The following is a 23,586-nucleotide window of genomic DNA, read 5'->3' as shown; positions in this document are numbered from 1 at the left end:
GGCTGAGGCTGATACAGGAGAGGCTCGTGTGATTGAAAATAGTGGAGGAAACATCTTTGGGCCTCCATAGCTAGGAGGAGCTGGGTTTTTTTGTTTGTTTGTTTGTTTGTTTTTGTTTTTGTTTTTTTCCATTTTTCTTGGTTGGCTTATACCAAGTGGTCACTTTTAATCAAGAAAGAAGTGAAGTCACATGGCAAAATCCATCTTTTCCAACCCTAACAAAGACGGCTGTCTGTCACAAGGCTGCCTATCCTGATGGGGTACAGCTGCTAAGATGGTAGTAAGCCACTTATTTCCTTAGATTTTTTAACTATGAACCCTGGTGTGACAAGTTGTGGTTAATCCTTTTGTTACAGATTTTACAGATTTTTAATCATATCCAAAAATGCCTACAGATCTTGAGGTACAGAGAGTTTATATAATATAGTCTTACAAATCTTGAGATAAGATTTACACCTTAGCAAAAGTTTTAGAGAGTTAAACCAAAGCCAAGAGAATATGAGATGAGTAGAATAGTCCCCACTGGGAATAGTCTGTCCTTTTATATTGTTTTCTTTTTTTTTTCTTTGTCACATAGTCAGGTGGCTTGCCTGATATGGGACAGAGATTTTAGAGGAAACATTTTAAAAAGCATGCTTGGGTCTACAGGAGGGGGAAACATACCTCCAACTCCACAGTCAGCTTTTAACTGAAGTGGGACACCGTATAACAACAGTCTAATGCCACCAGTTAAAAGACACTTAAAAGATACCTGAATCCTTGTAAAATTGAATCCAGTAAGTTGAGAACAAAGAAGGCTTAAAGATAGGAAATTTTTGAGCCTTGGCTACAGACAGAGGGTGCTACAAGAGGGAGCTGAGAGATGCACCAACCAGGGAGGAGTGTGTGCAGGATAGTGCACATTGTAGCTGGCCTACTCCTTTACTTTCTACCCTCTTTTGCTAGGTTCAGCTTTGGGTTCCCACTATGCAACCAACTTACAGATCCACCAAGGGTAACTTAAAAGACAGGGCATTTATTTACACAGTGTATCTTTGTGTGGCTGGGGAGGGGTGGTGGCTGTGCTACCAATTAAAAAATGGCTTGGAGCAGAAAAAAAGAGAAAGCTTGAATCTCTTGCAGGATTTGTCAAGGTCATGAATAATATTGGGATCTAGGGGTCATTTGGATTGATTATCTGAGGGATATTAAGGTCAAATTTGATTGCAAAGGCAAACAAATTTAGGGCCCTTAGGTTGGGTGCCAAGTATACAGGCTTGAGGTTTTCTAAAAGGTATCCCAAGTGGATGAGAGATGGGGTGGGGAGAAAAAAAATATCAGCAGCCTGTAGGCATGGTGTACCAGTTCTCAGGGAGGACCAAATGAGTACCAAGCTTTTGTGAGGGTTGTCACCTCACTCAATGTGATAAGGGCTAATAGCCTGAAGAGGAGACTCAGCACCTGGCCCCCCGGGGTTTCAATGAGACTGGAAGGCTTCCCAGAAGCTGATGAAAAACTGTGCTCTGGAATGAGGTTTTAACCACAGGAAAGGGCTAGAGAATGGATTCATAAAAGCCATGGGAGTCTAGAGAAGCTGTGGAATTACAGGCAGCTTTGAAGGGAAGGTGGGAGAAGAGGGCAGGAAAGGGTACAATAGCCAAGTTGGGCCTAAGGAAACTTCAGGATTGCTGCTGGTGGATGGGGTGTCAAGCAGTCAGCAAGACAGAATGTGAGTCTGTTTCAGGTGGACTAGAGATGAAGGATGGGATCCCAGTGTGGCTCAGACCCCAAGGGGAAGCACAGGCACCAGAAGAGCCTATCCAATGTACAATGTAAGTGGTACAGCTCTGAGGGAAAAGGTATCCTGGCAGTCAGGAGCCAGGGAGTAGCACATAGATTTATTGGGAAAGACACAGAGGGTGTCTGCCTCTGCTCCAGGAAGAAGCAGCAAAGAACTCAACAGGGGGCAGGGTTAATTTAGAGTTTCTTGGGGCAAGCTCAGGAATTGGTGGCTTTGTGACCTGATCTTGGGCTGTTTACACTGGAGGGTGGAACTAGTTTGCCTATGTCTTGAGGGCTAGTTCTGGCTACTATGGCCATTAGAGGATTCTGTGGGCAGAGCCTGGTAGCTGGAGGTCCTCAGTTGTCAGGGCCTGGCTACCTACTTGTCTCAAGGAAATTACAAACACATCTCTAACAAATAGACAAACTCATGGAGATTAAACAGTTCATTACTGAATGATGAATGGGCCAAAGAAATCAAGAAAGAAATTAAAAATTTCCTGGAACTAAATGAAAATAAAAACACAACACAGCAAAATCACCCGAAGCAGTACTATGAGGGAAATTTATAGCTCTAAGTGTCTACAAAACAAAAAAAACCAACACAAAACAAAAAACACCCCCCAAAACAAAGCAAACAAACAAACAAAAAAGCACAAATAAATGGTTTGACAGTATAACTCAAAAACTTGAAAAACAAAAAACAAGCCAAATTTAAACCCCAGTGAACAGCAATGAAATAATAAAAATCAGAGCAGAAATTAATGAAGTAGAAACAAAGAAAATAATACAATGAATCAATGAATCTCAAATCTGGTTCTTTGTGAAAATAAACAAGATTGACAGGACCTTGGCCCAATTAAACAAAGAAAGAGAACCAGAAATGAACAGGGAAACATTACAATAGACACCAAAGATATTCAGAATATTATATGGGAATACTTTAAAAACCTATTCTCCATTAACCTAAAACAATCTTTAAAAATGGATGAACTTACAGATTCAGCAAAACCCACCAAGAAGTTAACAACCTAAACATACCCAAAACAAATGAGGAGATTAAAATAGTAATAAAAAAGCATTCCAGCTATAAGTCCAGGACTAGATAGATTCACAGCAGAATTCTACCAGACTTTCAAGGAAGACCTATAGCCAGGCCTTAAACTATTAACAAAACAAAATAAAAAACCAATCAAACAAAAAACAGAAACTCTTCTACATAGCAAATATCACTCTAAAAACAGACAGACAGACATACAATCAGGTCAAGACACACCCGAAAATGAAACCAACAATGACAATGGTGAACATAGACTTGATAATGCTCAATAAAATACTTACAAGTGAATACACACATATATCAAAAAGATTATACACCATGACTAAGTTGGTTTTATCCATGAAATTTAGGGATGTTTCAACATATACAAGTCTATAAATGTAATAAGCTAAATAAATGTACTTAAAGACAAAAATCACACGATCATCTTAATAGTCTCAGAAAAACAACAAGCATGTCTGGGGAATAAGGAATCACATAAGTCATAAGGAATCATACTATTAACTATTTACTTACAAACCTATAATACATGTAATTCTTTCTATAAATATACACATAAAGTTTTAATGAACTTGACTCATCTGGCTTGACAATGCTCCCTTCAAAAGCTAAAGACCACCTAACAAAAAATCCAATACCACACATGAGATGCACTTATTTTTGAGTTGTTAGCCAGGGTTGTCCAACAGATTCCTCAAACACACAGCTAGTTGCTTTTGCCCTTGGTTGCCATCCCCAGAGGTAGAAGGTAATTCTAGATTGTTGAAGATACCATGTACTTGAGAACAGGGCTCAGAGACCTCTGAGCTGTAACTGACTTGAATGCTTCCTCCCCAAGGACTAGCTCTCATGGTATCAGAAGGTATGCAAGTTTCCCAATGAGAGAAGCAACCAATAGTGCTACACAACTATGACACTTACAAACCACATCCATGTCCAGCATGTTACAATGGGTGCAGTAGTGGCATGAATACCTTGGCATTAGTCAACAGTTGTCAAATTGGACGTAAGATCTGCTCAACAAGAGAGAAACCATGCCTATTACTAGCTAAGTACTTAGTGCTAGTGAAATCACAGTTTTTAGAAGGGAACCTACAACCACCACTTTATTAAATCACTATGATCTCTAGTATCAATCTAAGCATTTGTCTTAATATTCAAAGATAAGTTTAGTGTTCACTCCTCATCAAGGAAACTTAGACAAAGCCTGCTACACAAAACTATAGTCAATCAAAATGCAAGAGTTATGGAACCCAGTTCCAGTGGATACATCTACAAAACATTCCTGCCCCCAAGCTTCAGGGAACACAGCAGCACTGTGTAAGAAGAGGGGGTGGAAAGATGTAAGAACCAAAGTATATGGGAGTTATTGTGAGACTGTCTTCTAGTAATTGTCTATGAGACTGTGTCTTTTAGTAATCGTCAAAGTCTTATCAACATGACCATGTAAACATGAGCTAAACAAGGACAAAAGCACCAGACATGCCAAAGTGGGAGATACAGTTTTCCCCATGGAAAAGCAGACCAATTATCCAACACCAAGTGGTCAGCCCTCAATTCATATATCCAATAATATCCTACAGACTTATGTTATATTTAGGAATATATACATATATTGATTGATGAAACAGAGGCCATGAATTTGAAAGAGATCAAGAAGGGGTATATAGAAGACTTTGGAAGGAAGAAAGGAAGGGAAAAATGATGTAATTATTTTATAATCTCAAAAATAAAAGAAGCAATTTAATAATTATAGTATATGTTTTTATAGGTTTCATGAAGGAAAATAATATTTTTTTCTTATAGATTTCATTTTGAAAGGCATGAGAGAAAACAGGCAAATCATCTCTACATATGTGTGTCCTTAGATGTATCTGAATATAAATATGTATGAGGCATGAATGCAATATTTAAGATACCTGGGTCATTCTGCCAGTGAAGTCACATCCATAATCCCAGTGACATCTATTACCTCCAGCTAACTGGCAGTGGTGGGCTGGCCTCTCAGTTCTGCCTGGAATGAGTTGGCTTGCTCTAGGGGCCTTTCAGCCTAGGAAAGGAGACAGATCCTTATAATGTCCTGGCAACCTGGGAATCCATAACCTACTAGATTAATTTATCAAAAAAATGAGCTTTTATATGTAATGGGAGATTTTGCTTTTAATTCTAGAAAATATGTCACCTCATGACTGGAGGGTAGAGGCATAAATATATCAACTAAAATTGCTATTTTATAATGTATATAATGGCATCTTCTGCAGCATGGCTTTTCTTACCTTGATCTTTTTGTGGTACTGATGAAGAATTCCGCATTATGATGTATGTGACTTGAACAGTAACTTTCCTAAAATATTCAAGAGCAAAGAATAATTAGAAAGTAGTTGAGATATTATGTTAATATATATTAAAATATGAATTATAAGAGTTTTTGAAAAATGTTTCCCTATTTATAACTAAGTAAGTGGTACGAAATGGGTGTTAAGTTATTAGGTACTGGGTCTTAAGCTGTTAGGAATTTTTTGTTCATTATTTTATGGACAGTATTTTACCAAATATATTGAACTGGACTTAGGGCCCAATATTATTCTAATATTTGGGTATAATGTAAATGCTATATAAATAGACACCTGTATATGGGTATATTCAACCTGAGGCCTCGCTATGAATTTGGTCAAACACATTTATAGATGAAAGAGTTGTCACAATATCAAAAGATTAGTCACTCTGCTTGTTTAGGAAATAATGAAAATAAACAAGTCGCTACGTGTTCTGTATAGATGTAGCTTTAATCATTACAGTCAATTAATTCATTTGTTTGAGACAGGCTTTTACTTTGTAGCCCAGCCTGGCCTGGAACTCAAAGTAATGTACCTGCCTCACTCTCCCAAGTATGAGCAAGCAACATGCTCAGCTATAGATGAAACTTAAAAAAAATTTTTGAAGCAAGGTATGGTAGTACAAGCCTGTAAATCCTAGTACTTGGGGCCGGAAGCAGGGGGATGGGAATCCAAAGCCAGCCTAGTCTACATGACAGCTGTCTAAAAAAAAAACCTGAAATGTAAAACGTATTACTGTTGTTATTTTTGAGATAGGGTCTCACTATGTAGCCATAGCTGGCCTAAAACTTATTATGCAGACCTGGCTGGCCTTGAACTCACAAAGACATGCCTGCCTCTGCCTTCCAAGTACTGGAATTAAAGGCATGTACCACCACATGATGAGAATACTCATTTTGAGGAAATAAAATGCAGATATAGAAAGGTGACTGTGTTTGAATAAAAAAAGAAAATTAGGATCTTTGGGTAAAAATTGACCATTATTTATATAAGCTTTTAAGAACAGATGTTTTTCCAAGTAATATGATCAATAGAAACAATTGAGTTGAAGACTGACAAAACTTTCCACTTTAAAAAAAAAAAAAAAAAGGAAATTGAGTAAAATTAAAAGGCACAATTTTCACTTTTCATCAGGGCAGAGTAGCAGAGATCAAAATTGTCCTTTTACATAAAACAATAAAATGTAAGGATGAAACAGATAATCAGATCTTTCAAAGACATCAGATATCCATCCCCTAAAAATAGACCCCAATGAGGATGGAGAGATGGCTCAGAGTTTTAGTGCACTAGGTGGTCTTCCAGAGATTTGGGTGGGATTCCCCAGCAAGGGTGTGGAAACTTAAAACTGTCTGTAACTCCAGTTCACAGGATAGGATGCCCCTTTCTGGCCTACACAGGAACCAGGCTTGTGAGTGGTATTCAGACATACCACAGGCAAAAAAACCCATACACATAAAATAAAAACAAGTGAATCTTTAAACAACAACAAGCAAACAACAACAAAAATGATCCCAAAGAGACAAGAAACCACAGCAGTGAGATGGATAACGATGATGCAGGAGGCAGGGACCTGACTCTGGGTACAATGGAGAAAAGAGAGTCTCCACTGTTTCTCCTTAATTACAATTATTGAGCATGCAAAAAAAAGTTGTAAGATATGATCCACAATGAAGAAAATAAGGAAAAGTGACCTAGGTGTTAGAAATAATAGATAAGAATATGGGTTATTTACTCATGCTAATTAATTGCTTACTAGGCATGCTGGAAGAATATATTAGCAATGTTTAAGGCATAGCAATAGATACTACTACCCAAAATGAAACTGAGAAGTGGAGTTAAATAAAAACAAAACATAGAAAATGCAAATAAAGCATCATAAGCTGTGCTCTAGGAAAACTTAGAATCTCATTCCAATATCTGGAGAGGAGAGATGGAAAGACAGGAATGCTTAAGAAATAATAGCTCAAACACTGTGACAAAACTGTAAATACACAGACCCAAGCATGTAAAAATCTATAACACACAAAAAGCTAAAGATCACAGGAAGGACTATTATTGACCAACCTGCCCAAAACGTGTGAAAAGAAAAACTAGAGATAATGTATTGCATAGAGAGGAACAAATGTATTAAGGATGAGAGGAGACACCTTATTACAAACAATACAAGTGAGAAAACAGCAAGCATGAAGAAGGGAGGGAGAAACAACCCAGTGATCTACAATCCTATGTCACTCAAAGAAACCCTAAGTCCAGACAGCTTCCTAAAGATTTTGAGTCCTCAAGGAAGAAATGACTCCAACCATACACAAATTTTTCTGGAAAACTGAAAAGGTGGGTTTGAGTAATCGCTCAGTTGGTAGAGTGCCTGCTATGCAAGCATGAAGATCCGAGCTAGGATCCCCGGCACCCATGTGCATGCACGATGGTGTATAGCTGCAAGCCTAGCACTGATGGCAGACACTGGAACTTGCCAGCTAGGTAGTATAGCAGAATCCTATACTAGATCAAGTGTACTTGCACACACAAGCAACACACATATATACACAAAGGAAACTGAAAAGAAGGATTTTCTCACTATTTAAGAAGTAAGTACTATCTAGACACCAAAGCTAGACACAGCCTTCAGGAGAACAGAAACTAAAGACTAAAATCCTGGCATGAGCAAACATATGTAAAAGTTACAAGTAAGATTTTAGCTAATCAAACCCAACAATTTGATAGGACATTGTGATCAGACAAGGTAGCCTCATCAATACACTCTTGGTTTAACATTCAAAATGAATGCCACTCACATACTAATCAACTAAAAAAGAAAACAATGTGATCATCTCAATAGGTAGAGAAAATACATTTGCTATGATCTAAATCCATGTCTGGTAAGAACTTCATGAAAATGAAGAAAGGAAGGGACAGTCACCTTGGTAAAGAGATAAACCTTGAAAAGCTGACTGTTTTCATTCTAAGCTCACAACTAAGCAGCACTACTACCCAGAGCTGCTGCAGATAGCCACTTCAGCAAAGATGGACAAGAGGACACCCAGGTGCAAAAAAAACAATGAAAAACTTTGAGCCATCTCACAAAATTTAGTTTGTACCACATACTCAAGTCTAAAACTTAAAAACCTAAAATTTCTAAATGAAAAACTATGATCTTTATTATTTATTTACTATTTTCCCAATACTAACCATAAATCCCTAAGCTTAGGAAAAACCGTTATCTTTGGTCAGGCAAATTTAAAAAACATATTCCATAAAATGCCAAACTAAAAGGATAGAAGTCCCTCAAATTGAAAAGACAGAGTATGAAAATATAAGTCACAGAACAGAGGCAATATTTTTTAAATAGTAAATATAATAAATAGCATTCAAACTTAAAATCTCCCTTAGCAATGAGCAAACAACCCAGTTCACAAAATCTGAATTATGTGTCACTAGAAAAGATACACAGCTTATAAATAATGACAGGAAAGATGCTAGACATCATTAGTTACAAAACAAAACCATAATTCAAGGACACCATGCATCTATCAGAAGGGCTGTGGTAAACATGGACAAGGATGTGGGAGAAAGGGAGAGAAAAAGAGCATGGACACACAAACAGAAACAGAACACATACCACGTGACTCTACCTATGCAAGATTTTAGAAAATGCAAACTAGAGGGACAGGAAACTGATGGCTGCCAGAGACAGGGAAGACAAAGATGTTGGAAAGAAAGGCTAAGTGTGCATGAGGAAAATACATCCATCTAAGGGGACGAAAGAGGTGTTCACCATCTTAACTTGCTTCAGGGATATGCATACTTCAAAACTGATCATACTTCCCTCTACGCATGTGCACCCTTCTCTGAATCAATTGTAGCATCATAGTATTTTTAAAGAATTTACAACAGACATGGACACCACTTATTTATACTCATGTCTTTGCATAAAGAAAGCTGATGAGAAGATATTCTACCAAAAAAAATCATTAATACTTAGTTCTTAAAAGAAGATGTTAAAGTAGGAATTACTGGAAAGAATATTACATCTTACTAAGAAACTAAAGAAATGCAAAAGAAAACTACCTTTGTTTGCTTATGAGTTGTGAAAAATATAGAAACAGCTGAATGTGAGGGGAAGGGTAGCTAGGTGCTGCTGGTGTGGTAGGCACTTGCTATGTGTGCTGTACACAGTACTCCTGGAGGTTTACAGGGCTCACTCCCTCAGGGCTACAGCTTCCTTCCACTCTAGGAATTATTTTCAACATCATCATGGCATTCAACATCACTGTCGCAAACATCATTGTCTTGAAACCAACACAATTCTGTACAATGAAATTTGACATTAATAAGAATGATTGTCCCTGCAATGGGCAGGGGCTGGAGAAAGGGGAGACATCGTGCTCACCTTTCCTCAATCCTCTCCTCTGAGGGAAGAATTAAGGAGCGGCAGCCTCCCTACACCCCACAACTGGTGCCCAAAGTGGGGTAATCACAACCAAGGCCAAGTGGTCTCTCAAGGTGAGTGAAACCCTTAGTATGGGTAACACAAACTCAACCAAGCATGACCCAGACCTTACGACTCTCTGCCTCATGCTTTAATCTAGAGGGCTGGAGGTCACAGATGCAAATACAACAAAAACCTGGAACACCATCATAGCTTTAGCCCCCAGGGTCCCAGTCGCTAACCTCTTCTCTTGGGAAACGTGGGAGAGGGTTGGGAGGTTGGCAATAGAAAGAGAAAAGCACTTTGGTGAATCCCCACCTCAGGTTCCACCTTACAATCGTGGCCCTTAAGGCCTGTTTTTCACCCAGCTCCCCCTCCGCCCCCCAGGTTGGGAAAGGCCAACCTCGATACTCAACCTTTTGATCAGTAGCCTGCTGCATCCAAGGCAGGAGAAGAACAGGAAGGGATGGGCAAGGACTTGGGAATTAGGCCAACTGCCTTCCCGCCCCCACAGAGGAAGCAGAAAAGCAAAACTGGGCTGATTTCGAAAGAGCCTAAACAACCAAAACTAAAAGAATAGAAATAAGGACCAAGGTTCCTGGGACCCCCCTCACCCCCCCACTCCTCACCCCCCCACCTCCGGCCAAGCATGGGAGACTACACATTTTGCCCATTTTAGGAAGCTAAAATATGTCTTTGTTACCATAGATACCTATTCAAGGGTCTGTTGGGCAACAGTCCACGAAGGCAAAAGGACCAAACATGTCTAACATCACCTCCTCCAGTGCTTTGCGACCCTGGTCCTTTCAAAAAATAAAGACAGACAATGTCCCCTGCTTTACGAGTCAATCCTTACAAAAGTTCCTTCAAAATTGGGATATTACACACACTACTAATGTCCCATATAGCCAACAAGGACAAACTATAATAGAGAGACATCACCAAAGTCTTAAGGAACAGCTATTAAAACAAAAAGGGGGAATAGATAGCTCCCATATACAACTATATAGAGCCCCCCCTCACATTAAATATTTTAAAATTTTCAAAAGGAGAACACCAATCAAGGTTCCAAAAACATTGGGGCACACTGAATGTTAAGACTTATATATTCATCAAATGGAAAGACCCACTAACCTTCCAATGGAGGGGACCTGACACACTCCTAACAATGGGGAGAGGGTTCGGATATGTCCTCTCCACAGGGGAGAAATCACCCATATGGCTACTGGCCCAAAATCTTAAGTTTATGCCCGGGTCCCCTCATTGGTGCCAAATAATCACAATCCCAGGGTATCTCCAATCCCTGAGGATCCCCCTTTTCTGTTTATCATCTAGGGCTTGGAAATAATGGAGGAGATACTGATGCTACTGGTGATATTCCTCCCCCATGCCAGTGATGGAGGCTTCAGGAACCCACACGATGCATGGCAGTAAAGTACATCAACAAGACCGCCCGTGAATGTGAAGGCCAGATATATGTGGCAAAAAATGCCTGAGGCAGGGGCCCATTACTAAAGTCACCCATTGTGGCACCAAGCTTGCATAATATACTGCTCAAGGCTGGTTTTGTGCAAGCAAGCCAGGGGTCATGCCATTAGCTGATGGCAAACCCAAACCATGCCCTTGTTCTGCCTTTTACCCTACTATGCATGCAGCTTGCTATGAAATGGTTCAACAATGTACACATAACTTCCAGATATATTAGATGGCCATATGGGGCATAGGTACCTTGTCTCTCATGGGCACAGGGATGTCCGTCAGGTCACTACCTTCTTCTATGGTGGGGTGAGGAGCAAGTAAGTTGGAATCTCATTACACCCTTAGGGTATTCTGATGGCAGGGGAGTTTATATGAGGTTATTGAACAACAAGTTCATAATAAGACAGAACAACTTGTTTTGGCCCAGTACCCAGAGCTCAACTATCACCCTGTTGTTGTTGTCCTCCCTGAAAATTGAGGCAAACTAGTCCTCAGCCCCCATACCAAGTCCTTTCTACAAATGGTCTTTGCCTTACTGAATCAAATGACTCCCTCCCTTGCAGAAAATTGCTGGCTTTGCCTCTGAGTAGGAGCTCCCTGGCCAGTTGCAGTGGTTATCAATGGCACAGCTACAGATGCTCAGGCAACCCTAAAGAATTGCTCAGCCACATTCTCCATCACCATCTAGCTCCTCACAATGTTTCCTTCTGGAGCATGCATTTGGGCCCTGCCTTCCCCTAATAACTCCAGCATAGATATCGGATATATTCATCTCTCCTTCTGTGACTCAAATACAACTGAGCCTAGTGCTCAACGCTGCCCACCCTCTGGAATGATCTATATTTATGAAGGTAGAATGGCCTATGACTTTCTGCTCACTAGTTGGACAGGCCTTTGCACCCCAGCCACCTTGATACAAGATGTGGACATCATTCCTGGAGATGAGGCTCTTCCTCTTTCGACTATATTGGAAGGAGACCTGAAAGAGCCTACAGATGATTCCTTACTAGATTAGGAATATCTGTGGGTATGGCCACTGGAGGAGCCAGGATGGGTATGGCTGCCCATCTACATAGAAAGCTTTCTCTCCAGTTGATCAATGACATAAAAGCATGTCCAGTACCATTCTTGATCTCCCAAAACAGCTAGACTCTCTGGCTAATGTGGTCCTTCAAAACAGGAGAGGACTAGATCTACTAATAGCCAAAAAAGGGAGGCATATGCTTATTTTTACAGGAAAAATGCTGCTTCTATACAAATAGATCAGGAATCATTCAGGATAAGATCAAAGGGCTTCAGGAGGACTTGGAGAGGAGACGGAGGGACCACCAGGACAACCTGCTATGGACTGGCTTACATGGCTTCCTACTCTACCTTCTCCCTCTGCTTCAACCTCTCTTTCTCGTTCTCCTTATCCTCACTGTCGGGCCCTGCATGATTAATAAGGTCATACAATTTATTTACCAACAGCTAGAAGCAGGAAAATTTCATCAAATCAAAGTTCATTATTCTAGGCTCGCTACTCAGGAGCCAAGCTCCCCATATGACTAGCTGTCCTCATATGAGGTCCCTCCCCGCCTTCCACCTGACCAGTGATGGGTAAGAACCCAGATAAGCTGAAGCAACCTAAGACAGCTCATGGAGTGGATTCTCCATGAGCTGGATATATGGTACCCATTGATGGGTAAGATTCCCAATGGGGAACAACCTAAGACAGGGGCCATGATTTCTGCCATTCTTACAAAAACAAAAGGGGGAAGATATTGAGCGCAAAAAAGGCCAGGATGTGAGGCCTAGTAGAACTTCCTGAGCCTGGCTAAAGTTTGGCGGCTTGTGTTTGGCCTGTAACCTCCATGTGGGAGAGACTCAGCAAGGCCTGATGTAAGACTAACTCCTGCTTAGCTAACCACTAACTTGGTGGAATATTATTGGCCCTTTCTATTTACATCACCTATCCTAAGATTCCTTCCCTCTACTCCAACCCTATATAAGTCCCTGCTTGATGCAATAACGAAGTTCCTGCCCTGACCAGGCTCCCTGCTGATTGTCCCTGTAGTGGGCAGGGGCTGGGGAATGGGCAGGGTGGACAATGCGCTAACCTTTTATTGATCCTCTCCTCTGAGGGAGAAATTAATCCACATTAATTTTGTAGAGGTTTCCTTTCCTTTCATGCCTTTGTCAGCACTCACTATTCTTTCTCTTTTAGAGAGTGCAGTCATTCTTACTGGGGTGTGATGATATCTGACTGTGGGGTTATTTACATTCCCAGGGTAGTTTATGATGCTAAACATGTCCCTCCTAATCTATTCACCATGTTTTTCTTTTAAAGAAATTGTCTATGGAGGCATAGTCATTTGGATGGGAAATGCTCCTCATAGGCTCACAAACTTGAATACTTGGTCCCCAGTTGGTGGCACAATTTAGGTTTGGGGACCTTTGCTGGAAGTACATTTTGGGGGATGGGCTTTAGGGATTTGTAGCCCCACAAATTCCAGTCACTTTTCTCTGCTCGGTGTGGCTAGAGATCTGATCTCTCCACTTCTTGCTCTGGCTACCTACTGCCATGCCCCCTCCCCTTTTATGGATTCTCCCTTTGGAACTGTAAGCCAAATAAATATTTCTTCCATAAGCTGCTTTGGTTATGGTGTTTGCAACAACATAAAGTAACAAACATAGTAGATCTACAGCATGTTTTAAATCAGGTTATCTACTTGCCAGCTCTCATAGTTCCTTCTGGATATGAACCACCTGCTGATGTAGAGTTTGTACAGGTTGTCTTTTCACTCTGACATTTTCTTTGCTGGCAGAAGCTTTTTAGTTTGATGCAATTCAATTAATTGATTTTGCTTGCTTCCTAGGCTTTAGGGTCTTGTCCAAAAAAATACATTGTTCACTCTCCTGAAACATTTGTCTATGTTTTCTCCTTAAATTTTCAACCAGTTTTGAGTGGTTTTTAGAACTGGTGAGAATAAGGAATCTATTTTCATTACTCTGCTTATGGATCCCAATGGTCCCAACATTGTCTATTGAGAAGACTGTCCTCCATTGTATGTGGTTAGCCCTTCTTTTGAAACACAACTATCTGTAGACAGGCAGGATTGTTTCTTACAGTCCTCAGCTCTGCTGTGTGTCATACAAACACAAAGCAGGCTGTTTGAACACTAGAATTTTCAGTATATTTTGAAGTCACATTTTTTTTTTTTTAATAAATCTTTAACTTTGTTCTTTCCACTCAAGATTGTTTTGGCTTCTTAGTGTCTTTAGTAAAACTTTTACTGTATCCCTAGCATATTGGTATCTAAAGTGGAAAACCCAAGAGCTGTAGTTGGCTGCTGTGTAAAGTGTGGCTGGATTTCAGACAGTCTAATTAAAAAATAAATACACTGTGCAATTAGTATACTAACACTAAAGAAAACACTGGACTATATCATAATGTAACAACATCTTATGATTAGATAGGCTGAGAGTTTGTTATTAAAAACAGCAGAGGCAAAGAAGCGTTAAACAATGATATAGAATCCAACTGTAGGTTTCAAACCTCACACAAGGTAAGTCCTATGCATTTGGGGCACCCTGGAAAGCACCAGCCTCCATACTTCATTTAAGGAGTAAAAAGATCTGTGAAAACCATAATTTGGCTTTTTAAAAAATTTGAAAAACTGGAAAATATATTTAAGTAGAAAAATCTATCAGAGTCCTTTGACTTGACAAATTCTGTTGATCTCTCCTGGAAGGTATCACCCTCCCTGTGGAGTGTGGTGGGGTGATATGTGAGGGGGGGGGGATGAGGGGCATGTGAGGGATGAAGGGAAGGAGAGGGAACTGGGATCAATATGTAAAATAAGAAATAATAATAATAATAATAAAGAAAAATCTATCAGAAAAACAGTGAAACTATCATGAATTTAATAAGTCATACATATAACTGCTCTTAATATTAGTTACTATAGTGTTTAAAGAGAGTTGATTGAATACAAAAATGGATGAATTGGTAACTTGAGAAAATGACTTGATGCTGGAAATGGAAAATTTCCATTTCCTTCTTATCGATGGAATCTAAGGTAGGCGCTGCTTGTCTTTGTTAAACTTACTTGCCAATTTCCTAAAAAGAAATTTAGATAAAGAACCTCAGAAGAGACTATCTCTTGTTCTGTGCTTCAGAACTTGCTGACATTAGCATGTTCTCCTGTGTTTGTATGGGCACTGACAGTTGTCCATCTAGATTGACATTTCCAGAAAAGTATTTCCTAGGTAATAAACATTTCATACATCACCAGATAGATATGCTGTCATCAGGATAGTTGTGATAATAAACTTGGCTTTCAGATCTTAGAATGTGAAAGTATTAAACTGGAAATATAAAAACAGGTCATGAGACTTTTGGTGTCTTAAAACTGGCACCTTTTGAGAATGTGTGTGTCCTAATGCTGGAGATGGAACCAAGGGCCTTGTGCATGTTGGGATGTATTCTACCTTTGATCTACCTCCCTAGTTTGTTGTTATGTAGTCTAGGCTGGCCTCAAACTTGTGATGCTTCTCCTCATCTGTTCCAGTGCTGGGATTACAGCCATGGAGCACTGTGCCCAGGCTCTTTTCTACACCTTAGCATATGCCATAGACCTAGCCTGATTGGCAGCCGACACTGTGACAGATCTTCTTTCATGTTTGAGTCTGTTCTCATCTCATGCTTCCTGGTTTTAAGCTATAACCCTGTGACAGTCCCACAAGGCCTCAGATTTGATGCTAGAACAGTCAGTGAGTACACAGGTGACAGCTCCACCTGATCTGCATTCTTCACTCAAGCTCTTTCTAGTTGGTGACCATATTCCATTTACTGGGCATTCATTCACCAATGGGCATTTGCCAACTTTAGGTCATCAAAAATTAATGTAATATAATGTATGTGTTCAATTTCTATATAGAATCATGGTTTTATATCTGTTGGGTAAAAACTTAGGAGTAGCATGCTATTTAACTTTATAAGCAACTGCCTATTCAAAGTGGGTGTCATTGCTTTAAAAGCACCAACTTCTAAGCAGTGATAGAATTCAGGTTTTCTCAAGATTAAGAGAATCTAAGTATCCTGATGTTTAATTCTGTTAAAATAATGAAGGTCCATTAGCAAAAAAAATCCTGAGTAGTAATAATGCTCCCCCATATAGACAACTGTAGCAATGTTTGTTCCTATCTTAATGAGTGTTATGTAAAAAGCAAATAGCTGGAGACATTGCTCAGAGCTAGAGTACTTGCCTGACATACACAACACCCTTGGTTCAAACTCCATTCAGGAAAAAAAAGTTAAAATAAAAATCTCAAATCATAATGAATTGGTATTAAAGGATCACAGAAGCTAAAATTTATATATATATATATATATATATATATATATATATTACATTTTGATCAATTTGGAAAATTTTTAATGCTTATACTGTAAGTATTATACTATATATCACAATATAGTATATATAATGTTAATGTTTAGATTAATACTAGTATTTTCTTCTAAATAGTTGCATATTAGTATTAATGCAAATAATTTCTTTTCACTTAAATGATTCTTCCATTCCCCAGACCTGTTAAGGTAGGTGGGCTTCTCAGAGGTACATGGCTGCTGTTCAAATAAAAAAAATGTGAAAACACTGGACTGACCCTTAACTTTTAAGGTCATATTTAGGTCAATCCCATGTGCAAAACATTACAAACTTGCTGGATCAATAGAGTGAGTGGGGAGATGACTACTCATAACTGAGTCACTATATAAGAATCTGGTCAAGTTAAGTCTTCATTTTAAAATATTTACTTTGATTTCATGTTTATGAGTGTTTTGCCCATATGTATGCATATGTACCACACACATGCCTTATGTCCAGAGAGCTGAGGAAGGTACTGAATTCCCTGGAGCTGGAGATACAGATGGTTGTAACCTACCACCTAGATACTGGGAACCACACCCGGGTACTCTGATAGAGTAGTAAGTACTCTTGACCTTGGAGCTACCTCTCTAGCCTCTATTTCTTCTTATTATAATCATCATCAGTTTTTACAACTTAGGAAAGGACAAAAATATTATTTAATTCATTAGTTGAAGAAAATATTAAATAGGACTCTGTGTTATTTAAAAAAAGCAGTATTTGAAAACAAAGGGCTGATACATTTAAAAATAAATAATAGTAAAAATTATAGTAGAATATACTTAAAAGTTAAATGCCAGGCTTCCTGTTCTAAGATCTATATTCATTTACAAAATGTGTATACACCCAGATCTCTGTTGTTCTCACTAAACAGGTTAACAATATTTTGGGATCATTTTCAGCCTCAATAAAAGCAGAAAGTTCAGGAAAAGTAGTTACAGCCCAGACCCTCACTTCTTTACTCTTCACAAGTTTTGTTTTGTTTTGTTAAAATACATTTCCTTCAAACCTTGGTGACTCTAACTTCAGAGTTAAATGGTATTTTTCACTGATTGTATTTCCTTTTGTTCCAGGGGAAAACATTCACTGCTTACTGCACATTACACGTGGATACCTATGAACAAAATGTTGCACCTGCCTCTAACAGAGCCATGCTTCTATTCCATCCCCAGGCTGCTGTCTTGGCCATGAAGTCTTATCTTCCTGCCTCCTGAAGTTTTCTCCTGCCTTCATTTTTCATCTTTTGTACCAACTTTTTCTGTGCAGGCAGAAATAATGTTTTCCTTTTCAATTAAAACTTTAATGTCATAGCTGTATTTAATATCTCTATTTTAAAGATAGAGGCATCACATTCTCTTCCTCACAGACAAGCACTTTCAAGTCTTAGCACTTTAAGCTTATTTGATCAGTATTCATACATCTGTACATCCACATGTGTTAACTACACATGTAATTTTATCTCTGGTACTATCTACTGCTGTCTCTCCTTGAAGAATGAAAAATGGCTATCTCTCAATCAATAAAATGATGAGTAATGATTAATAATAATCTTTAGGTATAGAAATCTAGACAAAAACTAAAAAGCATATTCCAGGCTTCTCTAATTGACAATATCAGTATAAAGACAATGAAAATTTCAATGCTTTGCATACAATTTATTTCTCTATAGAAATTATGTTATTTATTTATTTATGTACATAGAGTCTCAATATTGTAGCTCTGGCTGGGCTGTAACTTACTATGTAGATCAAGCTGTCCTGGACAGAGATCTGTCTGCCTCTGTTCATTCAAGTGGTGGGATAAATAAAGGTGTGCCATACCTGGCAAATGTTAGAAAATTTTGCAATGCAGTATCTCAATATATTTTCTTTGGTGGGCCTTTCTATCCTGAACTATATAGTAAGATTCTATTTTAAACAAGTAGTCTTCACCTCTTGCAGTTTTTAAGTATCAGTCTTGGGGAGAAAGTATAAGGACCTGATTCAATCTCCAGGCCCCCATAAAGAGCACAGAAGCAAATCAGAACAATGGGAGAAGATGGGGGATGGTAACTTCTGGCTTCAATGTGTACACACACAAGTGTATCCATGTTCAACTGTTGTTTTATTCACAAAAGTCAAGTAATCAGACTAGATGTTCATCAAATGATGAATAGATAATGGTAATATAGCTACACACACACACACACACACACACACAAACACACAAGAGAAAGTGTGAGGTACCCTTGAATGAATTGGCACAGGAGGCCGCTTCCTGAACATCATGCCAGTAGCACAGACACTGAGACTGGCAATTAATAAATGGGAACTCCTCAAACTGAGAAGCTTCTGTAAGGCAAAAGACACAGTCAACAAGACAAAATGGCAGCCCACAGAATGGGAAAAGATATTCACCAAGCCCATATCTGACAAAGGGCTGATTTTCAAAACATACAAAGAACTCAAGAAGATAGTCACCAAACCACCAAATAATTCAATTAAAAAGTGGGGTACAGAACCAACTAGAGAATTCTCAATGGAGGAACCTAAAATGGCTGAAAGACACTTAAGAAAATGCTCAACATCCTTAGCCACCAGGGAAATGCAAAGCAAAACAACTCTGAGATACTATCTTACACCCATCAGAATGGCTATAATCAAAAACACCAAAGACAGTTTATGCTGGAGAGGATGTGGAGAAAGGGGAACACTCCTCCATTGCTGGTGGGAGTGCAAGCTTGTACAGCCATTTAGGAAATCAGTATGTAGGTTTCTCTGGAAATGGGAATCAGTCTATCTCAAGATCCAGCAATTCTACACATTGTATGCACATTCATACAAGGACATCTGTTCAACTTCGTTCATAGCAGCATTATTTGTAATAGCCAGAACCTGGAAGCAACCTAGATGACCCTCAACCAAGGAATGGATAAAGAAAATGTGGTACATTTACACAAGGGAGTACTACTCAGTGGAAAGAAACAAGGAAATCCTGAAATTCATGGGCAAATGGATGGAACTAGAAGAAACCATCCTAAGTGAGGTAACCCCAGTCACAGGAAGACAAACATGGTATGTATTCACTCATATACGGATATTAGACAGAGAGCAAAGGATCATCAGCCTACAATCCACACCTCCAGAGAAGCTAGCAAGCAAGGAAGACTGGTTCCATGGTGAAGGAGAAAGGGACAAGAGCCCCTGAACAAACTGGGAGCATGAGGAGGGAGAAAGAAGGAGAAGAGGAGGGAGCAGGAAGATTGAATGGGGAGATGAAGAGAGAAGAGCAAGAAAAGAGAGACATCAATAGAGGGAGCCATTACAGGTTTAAAGAGAAATCTGGCACTAGGGAATTTACAGAAATCGACAAGGATGACCCCAACTAGGAATCTAAACAACAGTGGAGAGGCTTCCTTAAATGCCCTTCCCCTATAATGAGAATGATGACTACCTTAAATGCCATCCTAGAGCCTTCATCCAGTAGCTGATGGAAGCAGAAGCAGAGATCCACAGCTAAGCACTGAGTTGAACTCCTGGAATCTATTTGTAGAGAGGGAGGAGTGACAAACAAAGAGGTCAAGACCATGCTGGGAAAACCTACAGAAACAGATGAACTGAGCAAGAAGAACTCATGGACCCCAATCTGACAGCTAGGGAACCAACATAGGACCAAACCACAGCCCCTGAACATGGGTGCAGCTAGGAGGACTGGGCAGTCTATGGGGCTTCTAGCTGTAGAACCAGGATGTATCCCCAGTGCAAGAAGGGACTTCTTAGCCTCGATGCATAGGGGAAGGCCTAGGCCCTAACCCAAATGACTTGTCAGGTTTTGATGATCCCTCTTGGAAAGCATCACCCTCCCTGGGTAGTGGATGGGGATGGGATGGGGGGGGGTTGGTGGAGGGCATGAGAAGTTGGGAGGGAGAGGGAACTGGGTTTGACATGTAAAATAAGATTGTTTCTAATTTAAATAAAATATATTATTAAAAAACTAAAAATATATTTAAAAAAGAAAAATTAAATTGCAAAATCTGTAGCAGAATGGATAGAAATGAAAATATTATATTGAATAAGGTAATATAGACACAGGAAGGCAAATATATTTACTCTCATTCCTAACTTAAATTCTCAGATTAGTGTATTTTTAACTTGGTGTGTTTGCAGAGACCAAGGAGATACACACAGAGGGGAAAACGAGGCCTTAAGGGAGGGAGAAATACAGAGGCTTTAAGACATATGACATGAAAGATGACATGAAAGTAGGGGTATAACTGTAGGTAGAAAGGTTTAAGTGAAAATGTTGTTGGCGAGGATAGAGAAGGAGTGGGGGTAGGGAGAAGTGTTAACTAAAACTAAGTATATATGAAAAAGCCAAATGAAAACCCAACAGTTTGTAAGCGTCTAAAAAATAGTTAAGTATAAAAGTTAAATAGAGATACCCTCTGTGGGTGGATAATCTATGGGCAGCCATGGGTTATTAAACAAAAATTCCAGTGCCAGTATGGGATACCTCTCTAAGAGGGGCTGATCAGGGGAGGCTCCAGAGGCCCATAAACCAATACAGGTTACTACCAGTGCTTTCGATTACCCACCAGAACTACAACATCACATTTTTATTACATGACAGAGTGATATCAACCTGGAACTGACCTGGAAACTTCGTCACTGAGATCTACTATTCATAGTACTAGGAGGGACTATGTAGGATACTGCAGGAAAGAAGTAATCAACAATCTCACATAACTACTGCAAATCATATTAGCTATAATAGCGATGTGCTAGACAAGATGTATACAATGGTTATAGGGCAACCAATTGCTTTTTGATTGGGTCAGAGGCTGGCCCACAGGAGGGAATTCATACCTAGTATTTGCAGAATTGGTCAAAGTTCTGCTCAGGAGCTCATAGGTTCCATAAGAGAATCTACTATTGTTTTGCTAGATGAACAGAGACTCATAACTGAAGGTGCTAAGAGTAAGAGCACTCAGTTCAAAATGGGCCATCTTTACCAAGCTCTTCTAAGGCTTGAAGCCTACCATGAATGCACTAATCAAAGAATAGGAAAGGATGCCAAATAACAATGTCTTATGGACATGATACGACTATTGTAGTCATGAAATCAGTGAAACTGTGGTTGCCTGCACAAATCTGAATAAGAGGAAGCCTATCAACATTCCAACAAAGATGGAGAAGGGGCTCATAGGCCCTCCAGAGGAACTACTGTCAGTTAATGAGAAGTGGGGATATATAATTTTCTTTGTGGTACAGCTACTGGTTGGTTTTTTTTATGTTCCAGTAAATAATTTCCAACCCATACTCATGCAAATACCACTAACACATAGGCACAAAAAAGGGTGGGGCTTAGGATGAAGAAGAATTTCAGAAGGAGATGGAAAAGGTGGAGTAATTATGGGGCTGGTAATGACCAAAATACATTATATACATATATGGAATTGTCAGAAATATTTAGAAATAAAAAAAACTATTAATTGAACTAAGGACATAAGAAAATACCTTAAAACCACTATTTGGGAAAAATGTTGGCATCTTTTTCAGTTAGCTATAAAACAGACTCTAACATTTGTACCTCCAAGTTTCTCTTGATTTTAGCTGAATGTGTCAACAGTTCATTTTGTTGTTACACAAACCCTGACAATAAATGAAAACAAGGGCTCAGAGCCTGAGGGTTTAGAAGAGTGAGTACAAACACTAGTTGTAGGACAGTGTGCTGCCCATATCCCTGAAAATAGGTGGGTATCAGTGTCCTGATGGCACCAGGACATTCTTGCTATGGATATACAAAGGCAAAGTGATTTTTTAAAAATTAAATACAAACTAGATTAAAACAATAAGTGAAAAACCCCTACATATTTTATTTGAAGAAAGTATTCTTTAAGCCTTTTTGTGTAGTTCTGAGGTAATTTTCTAATTATAAAAACACACTTGCTTAACTAATAAGAAATATTATGTTGATTGAGATGTGGCCTAGTTGAAGATCAGGTGAACCCAATTAACCCAGTTTTATCTTGTACATCCTAAGTGATTTGTTTTCAATGTACAATGCTCCCTACGTCCTTTAGGGCCCAACAAGAAAAATACATAAACAAGCTCTGAAGGCCATGGCATTAATTTTGCTGTCACTCTTATGCCTTAAGTGTATATCCAAGACTACAAAAATTCTTGTCCTTTGGGAAAGAAGGAAAATCTGAAACTAATTATGGCAGTTATTATCATAATACTATTAAATTAAACACTATGACCTTAGTGAAATTTATTTTGGTACAATTTTGCTAATGAACACATCTTCTCAAATGAGATTAGCTCACTCATGCCTAAAGCAAAATGGTTTCATAGAGGCCTAGTAGAACAAAACTACCATACAAAACTTGGAATTTCCATTCTCATAAGGCTTAACTGGAAAGTCTGATGTAATGAACTTGGCACCCTTGGACTTGTTTTGTAGAAAATGTGATATCTGTTGCAAGTTTTTTTTTTTTTTTTTTTTTTAAAGAGGCAAAATCTTCAAACACCTTTGGGTAGAATACTGAACCAAGAGTCTTATTTGTCACAGTTATATCCTATGGTCACTCGTTACTACTTCCTATTGTCATCTGCTTGCTGGGGACTTTCTTATAATCATCATCATCATCACTATAAATTTAAACTTAACAGAAAGTTAAGAGGGAAAGGAAACACACTAATATTTCATCAGCTTCTTTCTGTGATTGAGTTTTTAAAAATCCTTTCTGTGCGTGTGTGTGTGTGGGGGGAAATGAATGTGATATAGAGGACATACAGAGGTCAGAGAACTATTATGGATGCCAGTCCTCATCTTCACTTTGCTTATTGAGACAGGGTCTGTTCTTTATCACTCTGTATGACAAACTAGTTGGCTCATGATCTTCTGGACATTCTCCTGTCTCTATCCCTCATTCTGCCACATGAGTGCTGGGATTATTTACACATGCCACTAAGCCTGGCTTTATATGGGTTTTAGGGATCCAAACTAAGGTATTCACATTTATGTGTCAAGTGTTTTAATCTGCCTCAGCTCCTATACCTAAGCTTTTTAAGAATCAAGCTGCTTTATGTATTGGGAGGATAAGGTGGACCAGTGACAACACCCAAG

At 39.0% G+C, this 23,586-nt stretch overlaps 1 long non-coding RNA gene across 1 annotated transcript in view; it reads right to left on the bottom strand.

Moving 5' to 3' along the window:
- Positions 1-5,096: 5,096 nt before the first annotated feature.
- Positions 5,097-23,586, bottom strand: part of LOC127215880 (uncharacterized) — a 56,073-nt gene continuing 37,583 nt past the window's right edge. The window contains exon 5 of the long non-coding RNA XR_007833989.1: positions 5,097-5,165. This is a non-coding gene — a long non-coding RNA (uncharacterized LOC127215880). The remainder of the gene's footprint in view (positions 5,166-23,586) is intronic.

The sequence above is a fragment of the Phodopus roborovskii genome, unplaced genomic scaffold, assembly GCF_943737965.1.
Source record: "Phodopus roborovskii unplaced genomic scaffold, PHOROB, whole genome shotgun sequence".
Classification (NCBI taxonomy): domain Eukaryota; kingdom Metazoa; phylum Chordata; class Mammalia; order Rodentia; family Cricetidae; genus Phodopus; species Phodopus roborovskii.
Note: the sequence above shows the minus strand (reverse complement) of the source record. Positions and strands in the feature narration are given on the sequence as shown.